At 36.2% G+C, this 26795-nt stretch overlaps 1 pseudogene; it reads right to left on the minus strand.

Moving 5' to 3' along the window:
* Positions 1-3889: 3889 nt before the first annotated feature.
* Positions 3890-26795, minus strand: LOC122747752 (annotated as a pseudogene).

The following is a 26795-nucleotide window of genomic DNA, read 5'->3' on the forward strand; positions in this document are numbered from 1 at the left end:
TTCATTGTTTTTCTTGCAGGATGAGGCTTTTTAAATTTTGTTTTGTTTTTGTTTTTCCCTACTCCATCCACCAGATTCAGGAAAAAAATCCTCTTGTTATTTACAGCATCTTCTTGAAGAAGATATTATTTTTATGGCATGTAAATAATTTATCAGATTAAAGAAATTAAGAATTCCAATAGTGCAAATCATTGAATGTTCCCGTCCCCACACATATAATCACAGCCTTTTGGCTTCAGTATTGGATAGTGGAGAGAAAGTTAGTTTGGGGGTTTGAAAAAATGATTAATGTCCCCAAAGATGTATACTAATTACATGATCCTGTACCTATCACTTAAGGTCATTGCTGGCAAGCAACTCTCCAAGACTGACCTTCAGAGTGTGTGTCAATTTGCATTGATAGAGGAAATCTCATCATTTTGATGTTAGAAGTTTGTTTTGGGGAGTTCCCTATAGTGAGGAAATCACAGATCTAGTATTTAGATAGATTAGATAGATAGATAGATAGATAGAAATATATATGCATATCTATTCCTATCTATATCTATCAATATACTGGCATATATCCATGCATATGTATGTATATATATATATAGATATATCTATCTAAATCAATCATATACACACATAAATGTATTGGCATGTATGTGTGAACACACACACGTGTGTATGTATAGATAAATATAAATATATAATATAATACATAAATATGATATGATTTTATATGTGTGTGTATTTTATGTCTCAGGTTACACTTACTCCATAGTAGTCTTGCTCTGTCCAGGAAGTATACATCATAGAAGAATAATTATACAATTTGTCATTGTCTTCTTCTTCTTCTTCTTCTTCTTCTTCTTCTTCTTCTTCTTCTTCTTCTTCTCCTCCTCCTCCTCTTCCTCCTCCTCCTTCTCCTCATTCTTAACTTACTCATCCTCCTCATTCTCCTCCTTGTCCTTTTCTTCCTCCTATTTATGTCCAAAATATCTCTCCCTCCTTCTAGCCCCTTCCCCATCCATTGAGAAGGTAAAAAATATGATATACATTAAATATATGAAATCATCAAATACCTGTTCCATATTAATCATGTTGCAATAAATAAATTAATTAAATGACAAATAATATGCTTCCTTTTGCATTCTGTTCATCTATTCTCTCTTTCTGGAGGTGGGTACCATATTTCATCATGAGTCCTTTGGAAATATCTTGGATCATTTTATTTATCAGAGTAGTAAAATCTTTCATTTTTATCAGTGTTATAACACTCATTAGGGGCCCTCATTAGAGGCCAAATTTAAGTCAATTGGGTGGCTACCCATAATATTGACGTTCAGAAAATAATGAGGGACCTCTAGGTCCAAAATTTCCTCCCTTCCAAATGGCCTTTTTTAGTTATTTCTCCCAGGCCAATAAGAAAGGATATTAACAGCCTCTTTTCCACAAACAAATCAAGTTTTATTAATAGGAATAAAATACACATCAAAGGTGAAATTAATAAGGTCAAGGACAAGGAAATAGGGAAAGAGGAAAATGAATAATCTCCCTGGCTCTAGCAAAGATTGTCTCAGAACCCAAACTGGCTTCCAGCTCAGCTAATTCAAAGATCTGGAGGCCAAACTGTAGGGGTTAAATTTAATATGGAGAGAGTTAATTGCATGACTGGCCATAATATTGGGGTTCAGAAAATAATGAGGGACCTCTAGGTCCAAAGTTTCCTCCCCTCCAAATTGCATTTTTTTGTTTTTTTCTCCCAAGCCAATAAGAAAAGGGATCAGCAGCCTCTTTTCCACAAACAAATCAGGTTTTATTAATGGGAATAAAATACACAGCAAAGGTGAAATTAATTAAGCCAATGACAAGGGAATAGGGAAAGAGGTAAATGGATAAGCTCTCTAACTCTAGCAAAGGCCTATAGAATCCTCAAACTCCCTTCCAGCTCAGCTAATTCAAAGAGCCGGATGTTTTTATTAACTCACCACCAGGGATCCCTAATTTCTATGGGAGTCAACTGTTCAGCTCCTCTCCAATCTGCTCTGAAAGCTCCTCCAAGGCAAGAAACCCTACTTCCGGTTGGGGGGTCCCTTTTTGCACTTTTTTTTCCCTGCCCCAAAGGGGAGGTCCTTCAAGTTGTGTGGCTGAGAATGGTCTTCTGTTGATGATGCAGTCCACAGTCTCTGAGGACACTCCTTCTCAGGGTTGGCCAAGTTTAAACTAGGTTTAACAGGGCCAGCCAGTTGTGGCTAAAAATCTAATCATCTTAACTGGGTACTTAGTAGTTTCTCATTCACACCTAATTCAAACACTACTAAATCAATCAGGTAGGACCCCTGGGCATCTACCAAATTCCATTATTTTACCACATTCCCCCCCCCTTTTTTTAACAGTACCTTGAACATAGTTAGCACTTAGTAAATGTTTCTTGACTGAGTATTACTGCACCCAAAGTCCTTCTAAATATTAACTACTTTTAAGCAAGGTATACCACAATATTGCCAAATCCTAATCATCATGTTCATGCCACTATATCATGGTAATGACAATATGTGGTTGTGCCTTAAAATCTCAAGTTCACTCCATTAAACACATATTCTACACATTATTGTATAGATATTTGAGGGCATGGGACTGTCATATCTATCTCACTTCCCATTTATATTTTACTAGAAATTATTAGATTGATCTACTGTCATTTTTCTTTCCTTGTCATAGCTTTTTTTTACCATGGTTGTTGTCCTTCTCTTTCCTGATGATGCTATGGTTTTAAATGAAGACTCCCAGATCAGTCCTACTCTCTCTCCTGAGCTGTAATCCTGCATTGTCAGCTGTCTAATGTTGATTCTATAGTAATAGCATTGAATATTCTTTGAGAAAATATTATATGTTCATGAGAATTTAATGGAGAAAGTGAAAATCATAACCTGACCAGAACTTGAAAAATTGAAATAAAAAAAAATGAATTTTGAAGTGTTCTTGCATAGCTATAGAAAATACATTAAAGACATAGCCAGAGAAAGTCTCAAAATTTTGTTCTTTCCACTTGATTTGGTAGACAATGTTTCATTGCCTTAATGGCAAGTAGATCTATAATTTTATTCATTTGATAATTCATATAAAATCATGAGGTCAAGAATTCTACATAAAATATGTAACCCACTTTCTGTTCTTCTGTAAGCCATGAGGAAAATTAATATTATGTTTTATCATTGGAAAAGTAATATTCTGTAATGCATTTTTTTCTCTAAAAAGGAGCTTTATTCTTTGCATTTCAATTCATGAAGTTTGAGGTCCATGCAGCAAAGGAGGAGGAGAAGAGCACAATTATTCATTTGCTTCTTGAGAGGAAAGAATTGGGGAGGGGGAGGGGGGGAGGCCCAGTTTCCCTGGGCCAGAGGGATCCAGAAGAGACACTGTGCCAGGAGGCAAGTTCATCTTTGAACAGGAAGACTGTCTCTGCAGCTTCCAGAGGCAGAGGCAGAAGCAGAGGCTAAGGCAGCTGTTGTGGGAGGTCCTCCCACGCCTGGAGAGCTGCTCCTGGGGGGGGGGGGGATGCACTCAGAGGGCGCACGTTGGTAGCCACACCTCAAGAAAATGCTGTAAATAGGTTTTCATTGGATTTTTCCCATTTCAAGAGCATTGGGCATACAGCTCAACTTACTGAAATATTGATTCCTTTGAAAAACAAAAAAAACAAAACAAAACAAAACCAGAACAGACCAAAAAGAAATGAAAAAACATCGCTAGCTCTTTCGGTAGGCGCTTTTCTGGCCCACAGCTGGGCTGTGTGTACCAGTGTCTTTGCCCTCCGGAGGCTCTGGAGGTGGCGGGACTCTCAGGTCAGGCCACAGCGGCAGAAATGGAGTCTGAGTGGCCCCGTGTGAGGCCTCAGCCGGGCTCAGTGGCCCGTCACCTGAGGGGTCTGCCCGTCGGAGGCCTGGTTTGCAGACTGAATGAACATGGGCTGCGCGAGGTCCTGGCCTGCTGGCATGGTGACCTGCTGGATCTGGTACAGCTGCTGTCCATCTGTGAACTGGCTAAATTGCTGCTGTCCTTGCTGGACCTCTGTCTGTGTAATCTGCTGTGCACTGGCTGGGAGAGTCTGGATCTGTTCCTGAACAACCTGGGTGCCTGATACACATTGTGGTAAGCGGATATACTGCACTTGGCCAGCGTTTAACTGCACCGGAATTTCCTGGATTTCCCCAGTGTTGGTGATCATTTGTTGCATCACCTGCATGGTCTGTCCTCTGCTGCTCGGTGCCTGCTGTGTCTGGCCCTGGACGATCTGCACCTGCTGGCCTTCTCCAATCTGCATTGTCACTGGGGTGGTCTGGCCCTGCTGAGGCTGGGCGATGATGATCTGTCCTGACTGAATGATGGTGGTAGAGGTGGTGGTCTGCTGGCCAGTCTGTTGGCCTTGGACCTGGACGGCCGCCGCGGGTTGCTGGGCCAAAGTGAAATAGTACTGGAATCGGCAGGAGTCACATATTGGCGCACCTCCTTCTGACGCTTGGAAGGTTTTAGTGCATCTCTTGGAAAAATGTCGATGAGAAAGTCGAACTGGTCAAATTTTGTAATCGCCATGGCAATGTCATTTCGCTGCAGAGTCTGGCAGTTGATGTCTTCTGTGTGGATCCAGGCTCGCAATGTCAACTCAGTGATGAATATCTGGGCAGCCTTGGCGAAAAGCACAGGGGTTTATCATCTTTACATCTTCATCCACTTTCATGATCTTCTTAATACGAGGTAGTGGACGCTCCTGCACATGGAAATCTTTCATTGTCAACTTTCAGATTTTTTCCATGACACGAGGCCAAAAGGACTGGGGACTATGCTGAGCATCACTGCTGCTGGTACTTCCCTCCATCAGTGGACATTCTGGTAACCGCCCCGCCGCTGGCTGCTTTGATAGAGGTCTCGGATTGCCCCGTGTCACAGCGCCATGGAGGAGTCAGCTCAAACCTGGGGAGGAGGGGCGTGTGAGTGACTGAGAACTGAGAGAGCGCGGAGCCGAGGCACAAACAAGATGGCGGCCGCGCGGTTCGCACCGTCTCCCCCCCCAAGGTACTCCCTCCCCCTGCAACTTTCACCCTTTACCCCTTCCTCACCCCCATCTTTGGCGCCTTGGTTCTTGTAATGCATTCTTTACCCTGTTTTGTCAAAAGTGCATCTCTCAGTCTAGCTCAAAAGGGGGTCTCTAAAGGCGTGAACAAGTAATGTGATCACTTCTAGCGCCCAGAGCACTTGCTTAGGAGCTTAGGACCCTTACTTCTGATTTCAGATAGAGAACCAGACTGAACTAGGCCCACCCCAGGTAACAATTCTACAATCCTTCAGTCTCCTTGTTAAAATAAACAGCAATGGCTCCAATGCAGAGACCAAACAAACCCAGGGAAAACTGATTGGTATGGTTTGATTTTCTGGTCAATATTACTAGAGGTAGCTGTGTCCCATAAGTAAGTAACCTTCCTTAATTGCCAATGATAATCTACACTGGAAGGTCAAAAAACTTTTCCCTACTACAGAGTAATCCTATCACATGAGGATTAGTTTGCCAAAGAGGAAGTAGTAGAGAAGAGCTGAAGTAACTCTTAACCACCTCATTAAAATTTCTACCAATTGGGACTGTCTTAACATTGGCAGGGAAGGTCCAAATGAAGTACTGGAATGAAGACGTGTATGGCACCCACTGAAGGCGTTTGATAATTGAGAAAGGCCATTGACCCAATTTATTAGTTATTGTTAGCCTAACTAATGAATTGATTATGTTTAGTTCCCTGGCTTTTTGGCTGAGATGATTAACATATCCCACTTTATGAAACAGTTTATTCATCACTATTAATTCATTTTCATCTTACCCAGGAGAAAACTGTCTCAGTCTGCCTTTTTTGAAGTTTTACTTGCCATTGGCTTTTCCATTTAATGTCATAATTTATTCTGTCTGAAAGACATTAATTCTGAAAAATGTTAAGTAACATATTGATTATACTGTATTCATTTAAATTATAAGCTGCTTGAAAGTAGCAACCATTTCTTATTCATCTTTGTTTCCTTCCAGCCAGTAGTAGTTACTTGAAACATAGTAAAAAGTCAATCTACTGTGCAACAAATAGTTGTGGAATAAATGTTTGATTAAATGAATTGCTTTAATAAATGTGGTTTTATTTAATATAAACACAAATATCTGCCATTCTTTTCCAAAACACAGCTCTCCAGTCTTAATTTAGGGGCAGCTAGGTGGTACAGTAGATAAAGCACAGACCCTGAAGTTAGGAGGACCTGAGTTCAAATCTTATCTCATACACTTACAAGCTGTGTAACCCTGGACAACTCAATTAACCCCAATTGCTTTAAATATCTGGGGTCAAGTCTAGTCATACTGATGTATATCTTGCCACTGGACCTGAATGGCTCTGGAGGAGAGAGTGAGGCTGGTGACCTTGTATAGTCCTCTCTCAAATATAAACATGCAATCTTACTTTTGAGTTTCTGGATTAACAAATTTAATGAGACTTGATTAACAATTATCCCTTTCCCCCCATACTTTTTTTTGGGGGGAGGAATGGAATTATGATGATATCTATAGTGTTAATCTATGAAGCATTTTATGATGCACATAGTAAGATATTTCATTACTGCCTAGTTTACAGCAACATTGACATAAAGCAGAGACAGGGATATCAAAAAAGTCAAAATACAGACAACTAAAAGGTCAAAGCCATATTCTACAGTGATGAAAAACTAATGGACATTCAAACAAAGATACATCATATTAATGTGAAAGTTTGTAATGAGAATGGAAGATGATTCAATGTGTAACTATTTTCATGACAAACCTGTAATGAAAATGGAAAATATTACAAAATGTCCAATCTTATTACAACTCAAGTGCTTGTAAATTAAAATAATTTCTATTTCACTTAGATGAATGTTGCTTTGTTGTTGCCTTAGACAGGTAGGCTAAAGTATATTTATCATCAGATAATCTCCCAAATCATTATATTTAACTAGTACTTTAAAATGGTCACTGAAGGAATAAAGTAATGGAAAATGGGATAAATATGTATTTTGAAGGCATTGGGCTTTAGAGGCAGTAAATACCTAGTCCAAGCCTATATAATTATAGAAAAGAACAGTGAAGCCAAAAGAAATACAATGTGGCACGTTATATAGCTTTGGATGTGGAATCAAAGCAACTGTTCAAATTTGAGGCACTTAGTACCTATTTAACCTTGGGCAAGTAACAGACTCCACAGACCTCAGTTTACAAAGTTGGAAAATGAAAGCATGGGAATAAGTGAATTGTAAGATCTCTTCTAGCTCTAAAACTATGGAGCCAATGCCTTGTTTAAAGTTTTTGTTTCTCTGATATGACTAACAGATGCAGGATTACTAAACTCCAGCCAGAAGTAGAAATTCCTAATTAAGAAATAATCTAGGGGGCAGCTAGGTGTTGCAGTGGATAGAGCAATAGCCCTGGATTCAGGAGGTCCTGAGTTCAAATTCAGCCTCAGACACTTGACACTTACCAGCTGTGTGACCCTAGGCAAGTCACTTGACCCTCATTGCCTTGAAATAAATAAATTAAATTAAATTAAAAAAAGAAATGATCTAGAAATATCTTCATCATGCCTGGTCATAAAAAGGCTGGAAGAAGTGTGCAAATCAATAAGAAGTTCTTAGAAGTCAATGCAATCTAGCATTGCAACAAGGTTTATAGGACAGAATTTACTTTCCATTGGACTATTGTTGTTTTCCTAGATTTAAACCTCTTTTGTCATGTTAAATTGCTAAAGTTGACTATTTCCCCATAGCATCTGTTAGAAATGCAACATCATTTAATACATCTGGATCACTGTGAATATATATTTTAAAATGGAAAAAAGAGTTACTTTTAGTTTCAAAATTATTTATTCAAATTGTAAAAAGTAACTTTTTAAAGGGTTAATTCTTGTGCACTTCCATTTTCCAGAACCCCGTATTTATACACAAAGATTGCCAGATAAGATCAAAAATATGAAAGGAAGAACAAGTCCAGAGGCAGATTTGTGGAATTTAATGTCTCTTTATTAAGCTCAGTAAGGTCCACTATAATTGAACTAATCATATAATAAGGGCCCCTTGCTGGCAGTGTTTAAATCATCACAAAGAGCCAGACTTCCTTGGCAGACGTCTTTTGGTAAATCTAAATGGTTTAAACAAATTCGATGACTGGCTATTAGGAAAAGCCTTACAAAATATGGACTGATAACACATGACACAAAAGCAAAATATTTCATTTTTCCCCCAATTAGTTACATGAATAAATGTGACAAAGGAAAAGTTTATGTGCTGTGTATAAAATCAATTATTAGGTGATAATAATGTCATCATCAAAATCATAAAGACAATTATTAATCTAGCATTTAACACAGTCTGGCTCACATTAGGCACTTAAATCCTATTTTTTTTCCTTCATAAAAGTATTTAATTATTTTCCAGTTACAGGTAGAGATAGTTTTCTTTTTTCTTTTTTTTTTGCAGGGCAATGGGAGTTAAGTGACTTGCCCAGGGTCACACAGCTAGTAAGTGTCAAATGTCTGAGGCCTGATTTGAACTCAGATACTCCTGAATCCAAGGCCAGTGCTTTATCCACTGCGCCACCTAGCTGCCCCAAGAAAGTTTTCAACATTTGTTTTTTATAAGATTTTTAGTTTCAAATTTTTCTCCCTCCCTCCCTCTTCTCCCCCTCCCAAAGAAAGCAAGCAATGATATAGGTTATATATGTACAATCACATTAAACATATTTCTGTATTAGTCATGCTGTGACAGAAGAATCAGAAAAGGAAAAAACCTCAAAAAAGTAAAGCAAGCAAACAAACAAAAACCAATAGAAATAGTACGGTTCAATCTGCATCTAGTTCCAATAGTTCTTTTTTTCTGGATTTGGAGAGCATTTTCAGTCATGAGTCCTTTGGAAGTATCTTGGATCATTATAATGCTGAGAAGAGTCAAGTCTATCACACTTGATCAACACAAACTGTTGTTGATACTGTGTACAATGTTCTCCAGGTTTTACTCCTCTCAATCAGCATCAGTTCATGTATGTCCTTCCAAGTTTCTCTGAAATCCACCTGCTCATCTTTTCTTACAGCACAATAGTATTCCATTACATTCATATACTAAGACTTGTTCAGCCATTACCCAATTGATGGACATCCCCTCCATTTCTAATTCCTTGGCACCACCAAAAGAGAAAATATAAATATTTTTGTATATGTGGGTCCTTTTTCCCTTTTTTATTATCTCTTTGGGAAAAATATCTAATAGTGGTATTGCTGGGACAGCACAGCTTTATAGCCCTTTGGGCATAATTCCAAATTACTCTCCAAAATGGTTGGATCAGTTTCACAACTCCACCAACAATGCATTAGTGTTCCAATTTTTCCACAGCTTCTCCAACATTTATTATTTTCTTTTATTGTCATATTAGCCAATCTGATAGGTGTCAGGTGGTACCTCAGAGTTGTTTTAATTTGCATTTCTCTAATCAGTAGTGATTTAGAGTATTTTTTCATATGGCATTATGTAGCTTTGATTTCTTCATCGGAAAACTGTCTGTTCATATCCTTTGGCTATTTCTCAATTGGGGAATGATTTGAATGATTCTTATAAATTTGATTTAGTTCCTGATGTATTTTAGAAATGAGACCTTTATCAGAAATATTGGCCAAAAAATTGTTTCCCAGCTTTCTGTCTCCCTTCTAATTTTGGATGAATTGCTTCTGTTTGTACAAAACTTTTTAATTTAATGTAATCAAAATCATCCATTTTGCATTTCATAATATTCTCTATCTCTTGTTTGGTCATAAACTGTTTTCTTTTTCATAAATCTGACAGGCAAACTATTCCTGCCTCTCCTATGGCATCACCTTTTGTGTCTAAATCATGTAGCCATTTTGACCTTATTTTAGTATAAGGTTCAAGGTGTTGGTCTATGTCAGTTTCTGCCATATTATCTTTAAGTTTTCTCAGCAGTTTTTGTCAAATACTGAGTTCCTATCCTAGAAGCTGGAGTCTTTGGGTTTATCAAACAAGTGCAGCACTTAAATTCTTATTAATTTGACTGATTCAATACCTTTTTAAAAATTACTAATAAACAATTGAACATTATGAAATCAACAGATAATCCATCTTTTATTTTTTGTTGTTTTAAAATATTCTTCAGTAATATATGGTACATTAAAGTTTGAAAAAAGACAAAATAAAACATTATACATATGTATACATTAACTCATTAAAGCTCTATACACACATGCTTTGTAGAAAAGCATTCACATTTTATAGATAAGGGAACTGAGTCTTAGAGGGCCTAGGTTATTTGTCTAGATGTGAATACACATCTAGAGTCAGAGACAGGATCTGAGTTTGTCTTAGGGTTATCTTCTTCAAAGTTAAATACACAATCTACAACACCAAGCTATTGGAGAGATGGTTGCCTAAATGCTTTCTGAAAATAAAATAGCAGTTGTACAACGGTGGCATGACATCGCTAATCTAATTAAATTTGAAGAATGGAGTGAAAACCTTTTCCAACCCAAGATGACATGGAAGGTCAGCAGGAAGATCCATCTAACTAAGGTGAGAGTGAAGCACAGATAAGTATAGGTCATGTCAGTGCAGGCTGTGACTAGCAAACTATCAGCAGATCTTAGGGGACAATTGAATAGGGTTGCAGTGGCTTCCAGAGATCTTAGTGCACACAGTAAAGGTGTGGGGCACCTGGTCATAAGGAGATTACAGGAGACCCTTTGCTGGCATAGGAATCAGCACTCTGTTGCATTGCCCATAAGAGGTCCCATATTGCTGTGACAGGACAAGGAGGACTGGAAGGTTTTGACATGGCTTAACTGTTTACATTACTACATAAGAAGTTGATATTTGTAATTCCTAAGAACTTTATCATTCTTAGGGCACTTAGAAGGTGTATATGTAGATAGAGGGTATAAGCGTGAGTTGACTATGATGGGATGACTTCAGAAAATTAAAGGGTGAGAAAGAAAGCTGTACTGGGAGATTAGGAAGGGAGAAAAAATTGGGTAAATTATCTAACATAAAAGAATCTTGAATGAGTTTTTAAAGTGGAAGGAAATATGGGGATGGGGGCAATGCTTGAATCTTACTTGCACCAGAATTGGAATAAAGAGGGAATGATATCCACACTCGGTTTGGTATGGAAGTCTACCTTATTCTACAAACAAATAGAATGGGTGTAGGATAAGAGAAGAGTGTGTGGGGAGAAGTGATAAAAGGGATGGATGATTGGGGGAGGTGGTGGTCAGAAACAAAACACATTTGAGGAGGGACAAGGTGAAAGGAGAGAGAGAACGTCAAGCCAAGTTGGGGGTGGGGAGGAGCCATCATAAGTGTGAATATGAATGGGATAAACACCCATAAAACAGAAGTGAATAGCAGCATAAATTAAAAATCAGAATTCTATAATATTTTGTTTACAAGAAACACACATGAAGCAGAGAAAGTAAAACTAAGGGGCTGGAGCAGAATCGTTTTTGTTTCAGCTTAAGTAAAAAATGAGGACTAGAAATAATTATTTCAGACAAAGCCAAAGTGAAAATAGATCCAATTAAAAGTTGTGGTTTGGCCAATGACAACACAGGGTGATATCTTGACTTGCACAAGAATCAGATTTAAGTGAAGCATAGTTGCATGAAGTCTTCAGACTCATTCCCTCTTCTAGAGACATCAAAATCCAAAAATGAAGACAAAAGTGGGCACGAGTAGCAGTGGCTAGGGATGAAATGGATGACCTTGGAATCTTCAGTGTCTGACTAAGCTCTAAGTCCTCCATAGTGCCTGCTTAAATGGCTTTCCTTGTCTTTGGAACAATTTGTTCTCATCCACCCATTCTGCTGGGGGAAGTCTTTACATGCTTCCCTTAACTCACTATCAGGTTTGAGGCTCATTGATTATCCTCAACCTGGTTTAGCCCTGATATTAGTATAAAAACATTTATATCAGCGATTATGGTTGTGGCATGCTACAGCTTCTTAGCACCATAGGTAAGAGTTGGGTGAGAAGTAAACACCAAAGGTGCATGAGCAGCCCTGAAAGGGTTCAGCAAGCCTTCATACCACAGGTATGAAGAAAGGTGGCTTAGCTCTATCAGATCTCAAACTGTATTGCAAAGTTGTGATTATCAAAACAATCTGTAGTATCTAAGAAACATAATGAAGGATCAGTGGAATAGATTAGGTATACAATACAAAAGAGTAAATGACCATAGTAAACTAGTTTTTGATGAACCCAAAGATCCAAACTTTGGGGACAATAACTCACACTTTGACAAAAATTACTGGGAAAACTGGAAAGCAGTTAGCAAAAACTAGATATCAACAAACATCTTACACTGAATACCATAATAAGGTCAATGATTAAGACATAAAGGGTTATCCTATAATCAAATTAGGGAAGTATGGAATAGTTGACCTGTCAGATCTATGGATTAGAAAAAAAAATTATTGCCAAACAAGAGTTAAATAGCATTATAGGATATAAAATGGGCCATTGTGATTATATGAAATTAAAAGGGTTTTGTACAAATAAAAAGAATACAACCAAAATCAAAAAGCAGAAAGGTAAGGGAAAATTTACAGGAAGTTTCTTGGATAAAGGCTTTATTTCTCCTCCATTAGAGAACTGAGTCAAACTTATAAAAATACAAGTCATTCCCCAACTGATAAATCGTCAGAGGATGTTAAAAAGCAGCTTTTAGAGGAAGAAATCAAAGCTATTTATTGGCATAGAAAAATGTTCTAAATCACTATTGATTACAGAAATGCAAATTAAAACAACTCTGAGGTAAAACTCATGCCTATCAGATTGACTAAGATGACAAAAGGAAAATGACAAATGATAGAGGTGATGGGGAAAGATTGGGACACTAATGAAATGTTGGTGGAGTTGTAAACCAAAACCAAACATTTTAGAAAGCAATTTGGAATTATGCCTAAAAGGATATAAAGCAGTGAGTACCCTTTGATCTACCAATAGTTTTAAAAAATGGGGGGCAGCTAGGTGGCACAGTGGCTAAAACCTGACCTTGGATTCAGGAGGACCTGAGTTCAAATTCAGCCTCAGAAACTTGACATTTACTAGCCGTGTGACCCTGGGCAAGTCACTTAACCCTCATTACCCTGCAAAAAAGATAGATAGATAGATAGATAGATAGATAGATAGATAGATAGATAGATAGATAGATAGATAGATAGATAGATAGATAGATAGAGATAGAGATAGATATATAGATATATCCATCAATAGCACTAATAGATCTGTATATCAATGATATAAAAAAGGAAAAAGACCTATATGAACAAAAATATTTATAGCAGCTCTTTTTGTGGTAGCAAAGAATTGGAAGTTGAGAAGATGTCCATCAATTGATGAACAGCAATATGTTGTTCATGACTGCTTTTATAACCTACATCAAATTTTGTAGCTTCTCAATGAGGGAACAGGAAGAGATGGAAGGATGAAAATAACTTGGATCTCAAAACTTTAAGAAGCAATTGTTAAACAATTTTACATGTAATTTGAAAAAAAGATGAAAAAATATGTATATACACAAATATAGATGTAGATACAGACATTCATTACATAAACCTGCTGATATATAAGAGAAGAACATTCAGGTAATCATAACACTAAGTCCGGCATTATTTTCTGCACTAGAAATGCAAGTTCCCCTAACGTACCTTGAAGTAGTGGGAACAGTTTCACAAGGCCACAGACCCCAGAGTTGTACTGATGAGATTGCAGGAGGAAGACAGAAAATAAGATCATTGAAAACAAAAACAGTCCAGCTTTGAAACAAACACATTCAATTTGTTATGAGCCTTATTTATAATACACATTAATGATGTACTATCCTCTTTTTTCTTCTCTTTGTACATAGAAGTTCATGATACCTTGTATTTGTCATGCACAAAAAATAAAAATGTCTTTTAAAGAAAACAAAGGAAGTAGGAAAGGGAAGAAGGTTTTAGGCATTCTCAGAAGTTTCGAACATGGCATTCTGAAAATCTCCAGTATGGCACAGGACATGATTCCTGTGGATAGTAATCTAAAGGGGTGGGTTTAAATCTCTTTCTTCTATCAAAGTTCTACTGCCTTCATGATTTTTTCTAGGCTATTCATTTCTAACCTCAATCCTCAAAGAAAATGATGGTTCACTCCTGATTTTTTTTCTAGAATATTTAATCTAGATCTTCCCTTTGTCCCTACCATATTGTGCCCTATTTACTTGGCTATCCACTGTACAAAACCCCCTCCAATTAGACTGGATGCACCTTAAGAACAGGAGCTATACCCTTCATAATTTTATATCTCCTGGCAGTTTACCATATATTTGGTGGATGCTTATAAATATGCCTTTAAGGGAATTTAATTGAATATGTAGTTCATGAAATGATGAAGAGTGAAGTGAGCAGAATGAAGAGAACAATAAATGTTATAGAGTTATCCTTTAGAAAAAAAAATACTGGCAACTATGGTTAACATCCATATGTTATCCTAATGTTTACAAAATGCTTAACATACATTATAGCCTGAACTTCACAATAATCCTGTGAAGTTGATATTATTATCCTCATTCAACAGATGAGTTGACTGGGGTTCAGTCTCTTGTCCAGAGGCACAAAGATAGTTATGTCTAAAGAACTACTTGAATTGAGGTTTTCCTTGCTCTAAGATTAACAATGTTCACACTATTTCTCTTAGCTGTCTCTAATAACATAAAATATATTTCACAGGAGAGAAGGAGTCATAGTAGTATGAGCTAGACAGAATCATATAGTTTGATTAGTCCAACTTCATCATAAATAGATGGGGAACCTGAAGAGAAGTGTGAGAAAATTATTAATAATAGGGCTTGCTGAGACAGCCGGGCCTGACCTTTCTTAAAGTTAGAGCAGAGTCAGGAAGTTACCTCACACAAAACCATACCTACATGAAAGGATCTGTTCTCTGACCTCAACACGACTGTGCCTTCAGTGAAACAGTAGATTTGAGTGATGCTAGCCAATTAGCTTTGAACAATGTTATGGGCAGCCTCTGCTCCTGCCCTCAGCAAGCTTGTGGAGACACTCCCTCTCTTTTGTTGGGGAAACTGGGTGAGAGCAGACACAGCCTTCTAGGGTTTCCCATTTTCTCTTTTCTCTCTCTTCTATTTTGTTGCTAGGCTTTTCTATCTTTCAGAGCCATGCACGCTCTCTTTACTAATATTTAACATACTTTAATAAATGTTTAATGCCCCTAAACTGGTGCAGTAACCTCTAATTTCTAAGTAACAAATATATATTAGAAACCCCATCTAATTTTCCCTAAACTTCGGACAGTAATAGGTCCACCACATATAGTTTTACTTGACAAAGTAGGAATGTAAAGTGATTTGTTGAAAATGCCACAGATAAAAAGTAGAGTCCAAATTGAAAACTAAATCTTCTGATGCTAAATCCAATCCTATTCTTTTTACTATATTACACTATAAAATTAGAATATCCAGAACTTTTTTTCAAATAGAATTTCAACATATTATAACACTAGAAAATAAATACAGATGTCAATAAAACTAATAACTTTGATAAATCCGTGGTCTTATAAGCGTGGATCCCCCCACTGGTACATATTGCAAACCATCTATGTATTTCTATCATCTGACATTCTTGTCCATGTATTCCTATAAATCTGCTATTGATTGTTGTTCTTTTCTGTTGAATCATATTTCAGTCATCTCTGCTACTTTATGACCCAATTTTAGGTTTTCTGGGCAAAGATACTAGAGTGTTTTGCCATTTCCCTCTCCAGCTCATTTTATAGATGTGGGAACTGAGGAAAAACAATGTTAAATGACTTGCCCAGGCTCACACATGTAATAAATTTCTTAGTGCAAATTGAACTCTGAAGATGAATCTAACTCTAGGCCTACTACTCTATCAGATTTAGATATCATTTTTTAAGAATACCCCAATACCATCCACAGAGAAAGACAAAATCCCATAAATTAAAAAGTGAAGGACAGTGCAAAATAGCCAAATCAAATTTGTTTAAAATTATTATCACTGAGAAGGAAGGAAAAAAAAGGAATGAACAATCATGAGAGATACTAACAAAGAAAAAAACATCCAATGCTATGAATAAATATTATGGATTAAAATAATTGAAAGCAAAGAAAAACATTTAACTAAAAGCAACAGAAGGAAAGCTGGAAATTTCAGAAAACATATCAAATTTGATAATAAATGCCTAAAGAGAAATGATCAATGAAATAGCATCAGTGAAAAAAATAGCAAAAAAATATTGCCTTATTTTTCAAGATAGATTTGTTACTAATAAAAAGGAACAAGGAGAAATTAATTTTTAAAGTAGGGTGAAATCTGTGGAGCATTAATAATAAAAACATATTAAACATTAATTGAGCTATCATTTCATCAATGTATTTACCTTTACCAAAAATACAGATCACAACCTCTTCATGTCATTTTATCCTCTTCAACTTATGACTGTGCTTTCTTATAAATCCTCCATAAGGTTTTCACCAAAAATATTCCTGAGAACTCATAAAATGAAAAATCAACCCTGCTTTCAAGGACCTGATTTTGTATTTGGAAGACACAACATGTAGACATATATGCACATATACACATATGTATATCGTGATAAAACTTTCTGTAAGAGATGGCACATTAATTGATCTCTTAAGAAAGCCAAGAATACTAAAGGTAGATATAAAGAGGAAGCACAATCCAGACAAGCACTTTGAGAGGAAGGACATTATATACAAATGCAGAAAGATGCATGATGAAATCCCCAATATCAGGGATGAATACATGAACCAGATTGATGGGGACATAGATCTGAAAAAGGAATAAGGTCAAATAAGCCTGGGGAGATAGGTTGAAGGTAGAATATGAAGGACTTTAAATTCCAAACTGAGGGGTTGTTAGTTTATCCCAGAGCCAATAGGGAGGAACTGAAGTATCCTGAGCAATGAAGTGTCATGATATTTTGTGTATAAATGCATTCATTTGAGCATGCATATATGTATACATGTTCATGTATGTGTATATATATATATATATGCACATATAGACTAAACACCATGAAACATCACTGATTAGGATATTTCATTATGTACAAATACATATACACACAAACACATATACACACCTACACATATTCCCATATGTGCACACATACATATGTGTATGTGTGTGCACATTCATGTATGCACTCATGTGTGCATATATATTTCCCTCCTTGATAAAGCTCCCTGAGCATAGAAACTGTATTATTTTTTATATTTGTGTCCCCAGCTTCTAGTACAGGCTTGGCACATAGTAGAAGCCTAAAAAAGGCATTATAAATTAAAGTCAGACTTGTGTATTGGTATGATTATTTTGGTAGTTGTTTGTAGGATCTACAGAATAAAGGATAGACTACAAGAATATAAGGAAGTTCACTAGATCACAAACCCTGAAGGTAAGAACAATATCCCACAGACTTTCTATACTCAAAAGCATATTATGAATTCATTTTTGGTTCATACTGTTATCAGTAAATAGTATTTTATCCTATTTTCTTCATAGAGAAAGCCCCTCCACTCTTAAATTTATAAGTAAATTAATTATGTCAATGTGTAGTTGGTATTGAGTTTAATCTTATGTCTTGGTTGCAGTTTTTCTGAGTTTCCATTACACTAAGGAGAAAGAGGGTCTCTTTCCTTTTTCTGAAATAAAAGTTCTCACTTTAATATCAGAATGAAGAATACACCTAAGTTTGCTTGAATGTTCCCTTTAAAAATCCCCAAGGTCCCTTCCAGCACTAATAGTTTATAAGATATGTCAAGATTACAACCATTAATGTCCACAGCCTTTCAAAGTAAAATCAGAAGATTTCTAAAATTGAATAATTTTATTTGAAGGCATTTCATTGAGAACACTTGATTCTATATGCCATGTCTTCTTTAAGTCTTTTGATATTATTTTCTGGGCTTTTTCTCATGGAGGGTTGAGGGGTGAAATGTAAGGGGTTGATATGATATTTGAAAACAGTGGCAGCATGATGCAATGGAAAGAGTTATTGATATTAGTAAACCCAAGTTTATTTACTCTAGCACTTACTAGCCTCTAGCACTTACTAGTTCTAGTCCCTTTATTTTTGGGGGCCTCAGTTTTTTCATTTATAAAAAGAGGAAGTTAGACTAGATTATCACTGGAATTTCTTTCAATTCTACCATAACTATAAGTTTTGGTTACTGTGCATGAAACATTTAAAGCCAAAAAGATAAGGTTGGGGATAATGATTCATACTACACATGAATTAGTTGTTTACAAAAGGTTTAAAAGCAACACAGTGCTTATAAAATATGATTTTGTTTGCGAAAAATAATTTCTGGACTTCTTTTCTTTTGGAAACATATCAATAGTATAATGAAAGATATACTTTAATATTTGTGGTTGTAATATCACCTTTTAAAAATAATTCCTACTATATCGATTCTTTTGGATGCCACTTAATTTATTCTAGGCCTTAGATGCATGGGCTTACCTAATAGGGTTATAGATCTATAACTTAAAAAGACCACAGATGTGATCAATTTAACCATCTTATTTTGCAGAGATAACCAGGGAGGGAACAGCAGAAGTAGAATTTGAATTAAGGACCTCTATTTGTAGAATCAATATTCTTTTCAGTGTAACAAGTTGCTTTCTTCTTAGAGAGGAGAAATAAGAAAATGTTCTTTCTACAGCACAGTGAAGCTATTTCTTCATATCTATAAAACAAATGGCTTGGGGGCAGCTAGATGGCGCAGTGGTTAAAACACCAGCTCTGAAGTCAGGAGTACCTGAGTTCAAATCCGGACTCAGACACTTGACACTTACTAGCTGTGTGATAGTGGGCAAGTCACTTAGCCCCCATTGCCTTAAAAAAAAAATGGCTTTCCTTTTCATCTTCCTACAATTCTTTCCCCTGGACCCACTCAAACTTTGCCTCTGAGTGTCTGGGCACTGATAGCTAAGCTTTTCTGTTGTTTTCTCTAGAACTGAAGCTCTAATTCACTTTTCAAACCATGCTGCCTGTACTCCAGCCATTCCCTTCAACCCCTTTCCACCAGAGCCCTTGTCCTGGGTTCTTTTATTTCCCAGAACCAGGTCTCCACATTACTTCACAGACTTTTCAATTGACAGACACAGAACCTGCTTGGACATCCATTTCTTATTATTTGTTCATTTCAGTCATGTCCAATTCTTTGAGACCCCATTTTGGGGGTTTCTTAGAAAAGATATGGGAGTTGGAGAAGCTGTGGAAAACTTGGAACACTTATGCATTGTTGGTAGAACTGTGAATTGATTATTCTATGGATTGTTATACACTTTGAACCAGTAATACAACTTCTAGGTCTGTATCCCAAAGAGATCATAGAAGAGAGCTGCTATAAATACATGTACAAAACTATTTATAGCAGTTCTCTTTGTGGTGGCAAAGAGTTGGTAATCTAGGAAATTCCCATCAACTGGGGAAAAGCTAAACAAGTTGTGGTATCTGAATGTAATGGAATGCTATTGTGCTGTAAAAAATGATGAGCAGGAGGATTTCAGAGAAACTTGGAATGACTTACATGAACTGATGCAGAGTGAGATAAGCAGAACCAGAAGAACACTGTACAGTAACAGCAACATTTTGTGATGATCAACCGATAGACTTGGCTCTTCTCAGCATTGCAATGATCAAAAACAGTTTCGCAGAACTCATGATAGAAAATGTTCTCTACATTCAGTAAAAAGGACAGTTGATTCTGAATGCAGATTGAACTATACTGTTTCTACTTTTTGGCTACTTTTTTTTCCTATTTTCAGGTTTTTCTCTTGTGTAATGCAGAAATATGTTTAATGTGATTGTATATATATAAAACATATATCAGATTGTTTTCTGTCCTGAGGAGGGGGGAGGGAAGGGATGGTGGGACAAAAATTTGGAACAAAAATCTCATAAAAACAAATGTTTAAAACTAACTTTAAATGTAACTGGAAAATAATAATAAAATATTAAAATACTACTACTACTAAATAACAATAATAAATAATAAAAAGAAAAAGGAAAAGGAAATAATAAAACTATAAAATACATTTATTTGTCATTTTCTTCTCCATATTAATTTACAGATAATGAAAGTGAGGTAAACCTGATCTTATGACTTGTCCAGGGTCCCACAGCTAGTAAGTATCTGAGGCTAGATTTAAGCTCATGTTTTCCTGACTCCAAGCTTAATACCTCTCAATTGTGCCAAATAGCTGCCCCTTGATCATCCATTTGTAATTTAATTTTATTTTCACCCCAATTACGTGTTTAAACAATTTTCAACATCCATTTTTAAAAGTTTGAGTTCCAAATCCTCTTCCTTCCTCCCTCCCCAACACCCCCCTTATGAACACAAGCAATTCAATATAAGTTATACATTAGTAGTCATGCAAAACATTTCCATATTAAGTTGTGAAACAAAACAGACAAAAAAACTTAAAAAAAAGAAAGTAAAAAAAATATGCTTAAATCTGTATTCAGACACCATCAATCATTTCTATGGAGATGTATCACACTTTTATAAGTCCTTCACAGTTGTCTTGGATCATTATATTGCTCAGAATAGAAAATCATTCACAGCTGATCATCTTACAATATTGCTATTGCTTTATATACAGCACATTTCATTTTGCATCAGTTCATGTAAATCTTTCCAGGTTATTCTGAACGCATCCTGCTCTTCTTTCTTATAGCATATTAGTGTTCCATCATAATCTTATCCCACAATTTGTTCAACCATTCCCCATTTGAGGGGCATCACCACAATTTCAGATTCTTTTCACCAGAAAAGGGCTGCCGTAAATGTTTTTGTGTATGTATGTATGTATATATATATATATATATATCCTTTAACTTTTTGGTTTTTATCTCTTTTTGGATACCAACATAGTAGTGTTATAACTAGGTCAAAGAGAATGCATGGTTTTATAGCCCTTTGGTCATAATTCCAAATTGCTCTACATAAAGTTTGAATCAGTTTACAACTCCACTTACAGTGTACTAATGTCTCATTTTCCCCATATCCCCTACGACATTTATCATTTTCCTCTGCTGTCCTATTATCTGAGGTTTGAGGTAGTAGCACAGAATTGCCCTTACTTGCATCTTTCTAATCAATAGTGAGTCAGAGCACTTTTTTTCATACGGCTATACACAACTTTGTTTATTTCACCTGAAAACTCTTCATATCTTTTTATCATTTATCAATTGCAGAATGGCTGTCATCCTAATAATTTTGACTCAGTTCTCTATATGTTTGAGAAATGAGGCCTTTGTCAGACAAACTTGCTTCAAAATTTTTTCAGTTACTATAGCTAACTCTATTTCCCTTCATTCTATTCTTTCCCCCTTGACATTTACTCTAATCTCTATCTCCTTTTACCTTGTCCATCCTCAGAAGTGTTTTGCTTCTGACTGACTCCTCTCCCAATCTGCCCTCTGTTCTATCACTGCAGCCCCTCCTACTTTTTTTGAAGGGTAAGAGATATACCCAATTGAGCACCACCCCCATATTCCCCTCCACTGTATACACTTGTTCTTGTTTCTTTTATGTGAGATACTTTACTCCATTCTACCCTTCTATTTCCCTTTCCCCCAGTACATTCTTCTCTTGCCCCTTAGTTGTATTATTTTAAAGATATCATCCCTTCATATTCAACTCTTCCCTGTGGCCTCTGTCAAAATATATTCCACCCAGCTGCCCTAATAATGAGAAAGTTCTTATGAGTTGAAAGTATCATCTTCCCATGGAGGAAAGTAAACAGTTTAACCTTATTGTGCTTCTCTTACCAAGCTGTTGACTTTTTTCATGAAATTCTTGCATCACATTCATTTCTCTTTCCATCTTTTCCTCAACTTCTCTTACTTTATTGTCAAAGTCCTTTTTTGAGCCCTTCTATGGCCTGAGACCAATTCAGTTTTTTCTTGGAAGCTTTGAATGTAGGATCTTTGACTTTGACTTTCTTATATTCTTCTGAGGGTATATTTTGAGCTTCTTTGTCACCATGGAAACGTTCTAGGATCAGAATCTTTTTCTGTTGGCTCTTTTTCCAGACCATTTCTTGACATTTAATTCTTTTAACTCTTTGTTAAAGTGTGGCAGTGCTTCCAGGGTGGAGGTTGCACTGTCCCAAGCACCATGGGGTTGGTGTAGCTGTTTTCAGAGATACTTCTAGGAATTTGTAAGTTTTAATTCTTCCAAGGTGGCATGATTTAAGGAGAAGTATTTTTATTACTCTCATGGGCTGTGCTCTGATCTACAAGCAATCACAGGCCTGCTTTTCTGCCCTGGAACTATGAACAAAATTCTGCTCCTCCGTGACTACAAATTCTTGAGTGCTTATGCTCCTTCCCTTACTGGGACTGCCACCCCAAGACCATGACCTGGATCTGTATATGGGCAAAACAAAAGAGGCATGCCTCAGTGCTAGCAAAGAGATCCCTGTAATCTCCTCCTGGCCAATTGTTTGACCTTCTTGCTGTCTGTGGGCTGAGTTCCAGAAGCAATTACTGCTGCTCCTGGTTTGCTGTGGCTGTGTTTGCAACTTCACTGGGGCTTAGTCCTCACTGGAGCGGCCTATTTTGTGCTGTGCTCCACTCTCACCCTAATACAAAAAAAACCTTTCTTGCAAACCTTTTATGTTGTCTTTGGCTGGAAAATTGTCACCCTGTCATTTTGTGTGTTCTGCTGCTCCAGTCATTGTTTTATGGCATTATCGGGAGTTATTTGGAGGGGTCTTGGGGAGAACTCAGGGAAATCACTACATTCACTTTATCATCTTGTCTCTGCCCCACGTCCAACCACACATTTCTAATTCCCTTTTATATGCTGTCTTTCCCTCATATGAATGAAAGCTCTTTGAGGGAAGTCTTAATTACAAACTTTCTTGCTTGCATTTATATGTCTATTGCTTATCACAATGCCTGGCACAAAGCACACACTTTTTAAAATAATAACTAAAAACAGACAGCACATATGTAATTTTTAAGGTTTGCAAAATGTTTTATGTATATTATATCATTTGCTACCATAATAACAGTGTGAAGTTCGTGCTATTGCTTTTTTAAAGCATTGTTTTAGATAAAGAGGGTGACAAAATTTAAATTATTTACCCAATGTCTGATAGCAAGTAAATATCTGAGGCTTTGACTTCAAAGTCCAAAATTCTGTCCACTGTTCAGTGTAGCTGCTACTTACTCTTCATTCAGTCATACAATAAACTAACAGAATTCGATGAGTAGTTTTGGAATTATTTAGTAGCCCAAATACCACTCAAGAGGAGTAAAACTATATAAAATATTTCGAGAATGATTTCATCAAGGAGAAAAGGAAGAATGCTAAGTATAAGATGGAATTCACAGAGGAGAATTAAAAGGTCTTAGATTAAATTTATGGCACCAGCTGCCAAATTCTTGTTTCAGCTGCCCTAAGAAAATCTCTTAACTCCATATTCTGGGAGCAGGGAGTTTTGCATTTTACTGTCTTTGTTTCCCAGGTGTACATTCTATTAGGACCTGACTCAGCTTTAAAGTCATTAATTTACAACCTCTCATAGTCTCAAAGTGAAAATTATCTTGATCTGCAATTCAGGTAAATGTAAATGGTTGAAGTTATAATTTCTAAGTATCTACCTTAAAACCCAAAGAAAAGCAATTAAAGTAGCATGATTGAAATACCTTCACAGGTAACTATGCATAGTGGCAAAGTTCTAAACTAAAAATAGACTCTTATGTTTCATTTACAAAGTATTGATGTTTTGAATTGTACTGAAAGTAAAACATTCCTTGCAGTCATATATCAACAAAATTGCCAGTGGTATATAGTGACCCATTAAGTTGTCTTACTCACCTGCCAGATTGTTTCTCCACTCAAAAAAGCTGAGGAGTAAGCTGAAAATAAATCATGTTATATAGATTTCAATGAAAAAAATGAATAAAAAATAGTTATGAGAAAATCACTTGGAATTTAGAGTTTTAAATCATTGGAGCTCTGCTGTTGATTAACAGACAAGAAATAAGTACATTATACACACACACACACACACACACACATATCCATAATGCACAGAATCTTGCAGGAAGAGAGATGAGATTTGGAAAATCAGGAAAGTATTCAGTGGTTTCACAAATGATTTAAGGAGTAGAAAAGTTAAATATTCATAAAGATTAAAAGAAGATAGATATATCCTTGAGGGAAAAAAAAGTTAAAGGTTACTTCCTTTAAAAAAGGCTACAGAATCAGATCATTTGAAAGTTTCAATGGACCTCAGCAACCTTGCCAAAATCTACCTTGTGGCAAATTAAGGAGATTTCCTCTGACTTTGCCCTAATTGAGAATAGCTGATCAACAAAAATATAATGATGGTTGATCACCGATTATATATGTGTGTGTGTGTGTGTGTGTGTGTGTGTGTGTGTAAAAACAAATGCCAACAGTGAACTTTGTTAATAAACAAATACATGGTTTTCCCAAAAAGTTTATGTGTCTATCTCAGAAGATCTTATACATTTGGAAAATTATTTAGAATGAATGATTTGGGGACAGTTCTAATTAGATACATGGGTAAAGAAAAACTGACCTGTCAAAGAATAAAACTTGTTCAGACCTCTATGGAGTGTCTAAGAGTAGAAACTTTCATGGTCTTGTTAGGATTGGAAAAATGATAATAATACAGTGTGTTGGACCCCATGGGCACCAGAAATAATACATTTTAATAACTTTCTAACGCTCTAAGTACAGGACAATTGCCAATCTACAGTGGCAGAGGGAATATCCTTACCTCAGAGCACCCTACACTCATGAAATAAGAGATCTGGGTCAAAATAAAACTAAGACAGATGACAACAACAACAACAAAATGAATACAATGAATAGTTTCTGTGCTTATTGTATAGAAAATAAAGTGTACTGTTAGGGAATATGCAGTTTGGGGAATTCCATTGTAACATAGAATTCAGAATGGAGGATTATGGGACTAAGCTCAACTGAGGTAAATCCAGGAGTCAATAAACTGGAAAGCCTAGAGAGATAATCATCTTTGAAGTTTCCTATTCTAGGATAATCCACAGTTAAATCATTAGCTGGCAGGACTGAATAGAAGATGACAGGCAAAGTACTGAAAGTGGCAAAATTTTATAGGGAATAATATTATAATCATTAGACTCTAAGTAGTCAGCATTTGGATAATTCATACTCCTTATCTTGCTTTGTTTTCACACATAGACTAAATTAATGATGTAATTAGGTACTACTCATCAATCATTCATGAAGGTACAGTAAATTAACCAGTCTTGGATATCCAATAAGTCTGAAAGTCCAAGGGGCTGGTATCTTTCATAACCCTGGACTAGAAATCTATATCAGAGAACTTAAGATCAATCAGGTTATGTATCAGAAGAAAGTTATGTCAAGAAATGTCTGGTCATATCACATTATGCCTCCCCTGGTGTATTATAAATAGGTGTGGCTAAACTGGAGCTCTACCGGTAAATATTTAACAACCAACACTCAAGCCCCCCCCCCAAAAAAAAAACCCACACTTCACATACTTTTAAATTTAATTTGCATTAACAATTTTTCTATCACTCTCTTTAGTGTAGACAATCAACAAAATAATAAATCAAGCTTTGATTTGTAATGTTTGCTGACTTCTGAAGTATAAATGTTCACATTAAAAATTTAACAATCTGTCTCAAACAGGTACAAACTGACTCTAGCAAACCCAAAGGCTTAACTAAAATGTGTTGAATAAATGAATGAATGACTCTATGTAATTTAAAGCATTTGTGAGATGTATTAAAATTTTCATCCAAAGTGAGAAGCACTAATTGAAAGGATGCCCCTCAGGGAGATGGTTAAGGAAGTTATTGGAAAGCCATGACAAAATATAACTGGACAGAAGAAAATATGGAATTTTATCAGGGAGAGGGAAAGAAGAGAATTTAAAACATTTATTCTCATGTAGGGTACGAGGTAGGGAGAAAAGGACATACTTAGAAAGGTATTGTATTCTGTCTTTTAAAATCTAATCAAGTTAAGTCAAATCAACATACAACTGCTAGTTGGCACAGGGAACAGAGCTCTGGAGTCAGGAAGACCTGGGTTCAAATCTAGTCTCAAATAGTTACTATCTATGTGACCTGGGACAAGTCACTTAACCTCTGTTTTTCTCAATTTTCTTATCTGTAAAATGGGGATAATAGTAGCACCTATATCCTCTGGTTGTTTGGAGTTTCAAATTAGATAATATATTTTAACTGTTTAGCACAGTGTCTGGCACACAGTAGTCACTTAAAAATGTTAGTTTTTGTTATTATTATTATTATTATTATTAAGCAGATATTATGTGTTAGTCCCTATGATAAGTTGTAGCACAACAGAGGCAACTAGAGATAAGATATGAATGGGGTGGAGATAATAGCTGGAAGAGGAAGAACTAGAATTATGATTTCAAGGGACAGTATTGGGACATTTAGAAGGGCTAGAAGAAATGATAGTGGTAATTTGGGAATTTAGATTCTTCCTACTATAAATTCTTCAGGTTTTTCATCCAAGTCATGTGCTGTGTAATATAATGATTTACCATGTCCAAAAAGTACATTACTTTTTACCTTTTCATGCTCAACATGTTTTTACTGTCCATTGTTGACAAAGATTCACACAT

This window comes from Dromiciops gliroides, chromosome 3 (genome assembly GCF_019393635.1).
Source record: "Dromiciops gliroides isolate mDroGli1 chromosome 3, mDroGli1.pri, whole genome shotgun sequence".
In the NCBI taxonomy this organism is placed as follows: Eukaryota; Metazoa; Chordata; class Mammalia; order Microbiotheria; family Microbiotheriidae; genus Dromiciops; species Dromiciops gliroides.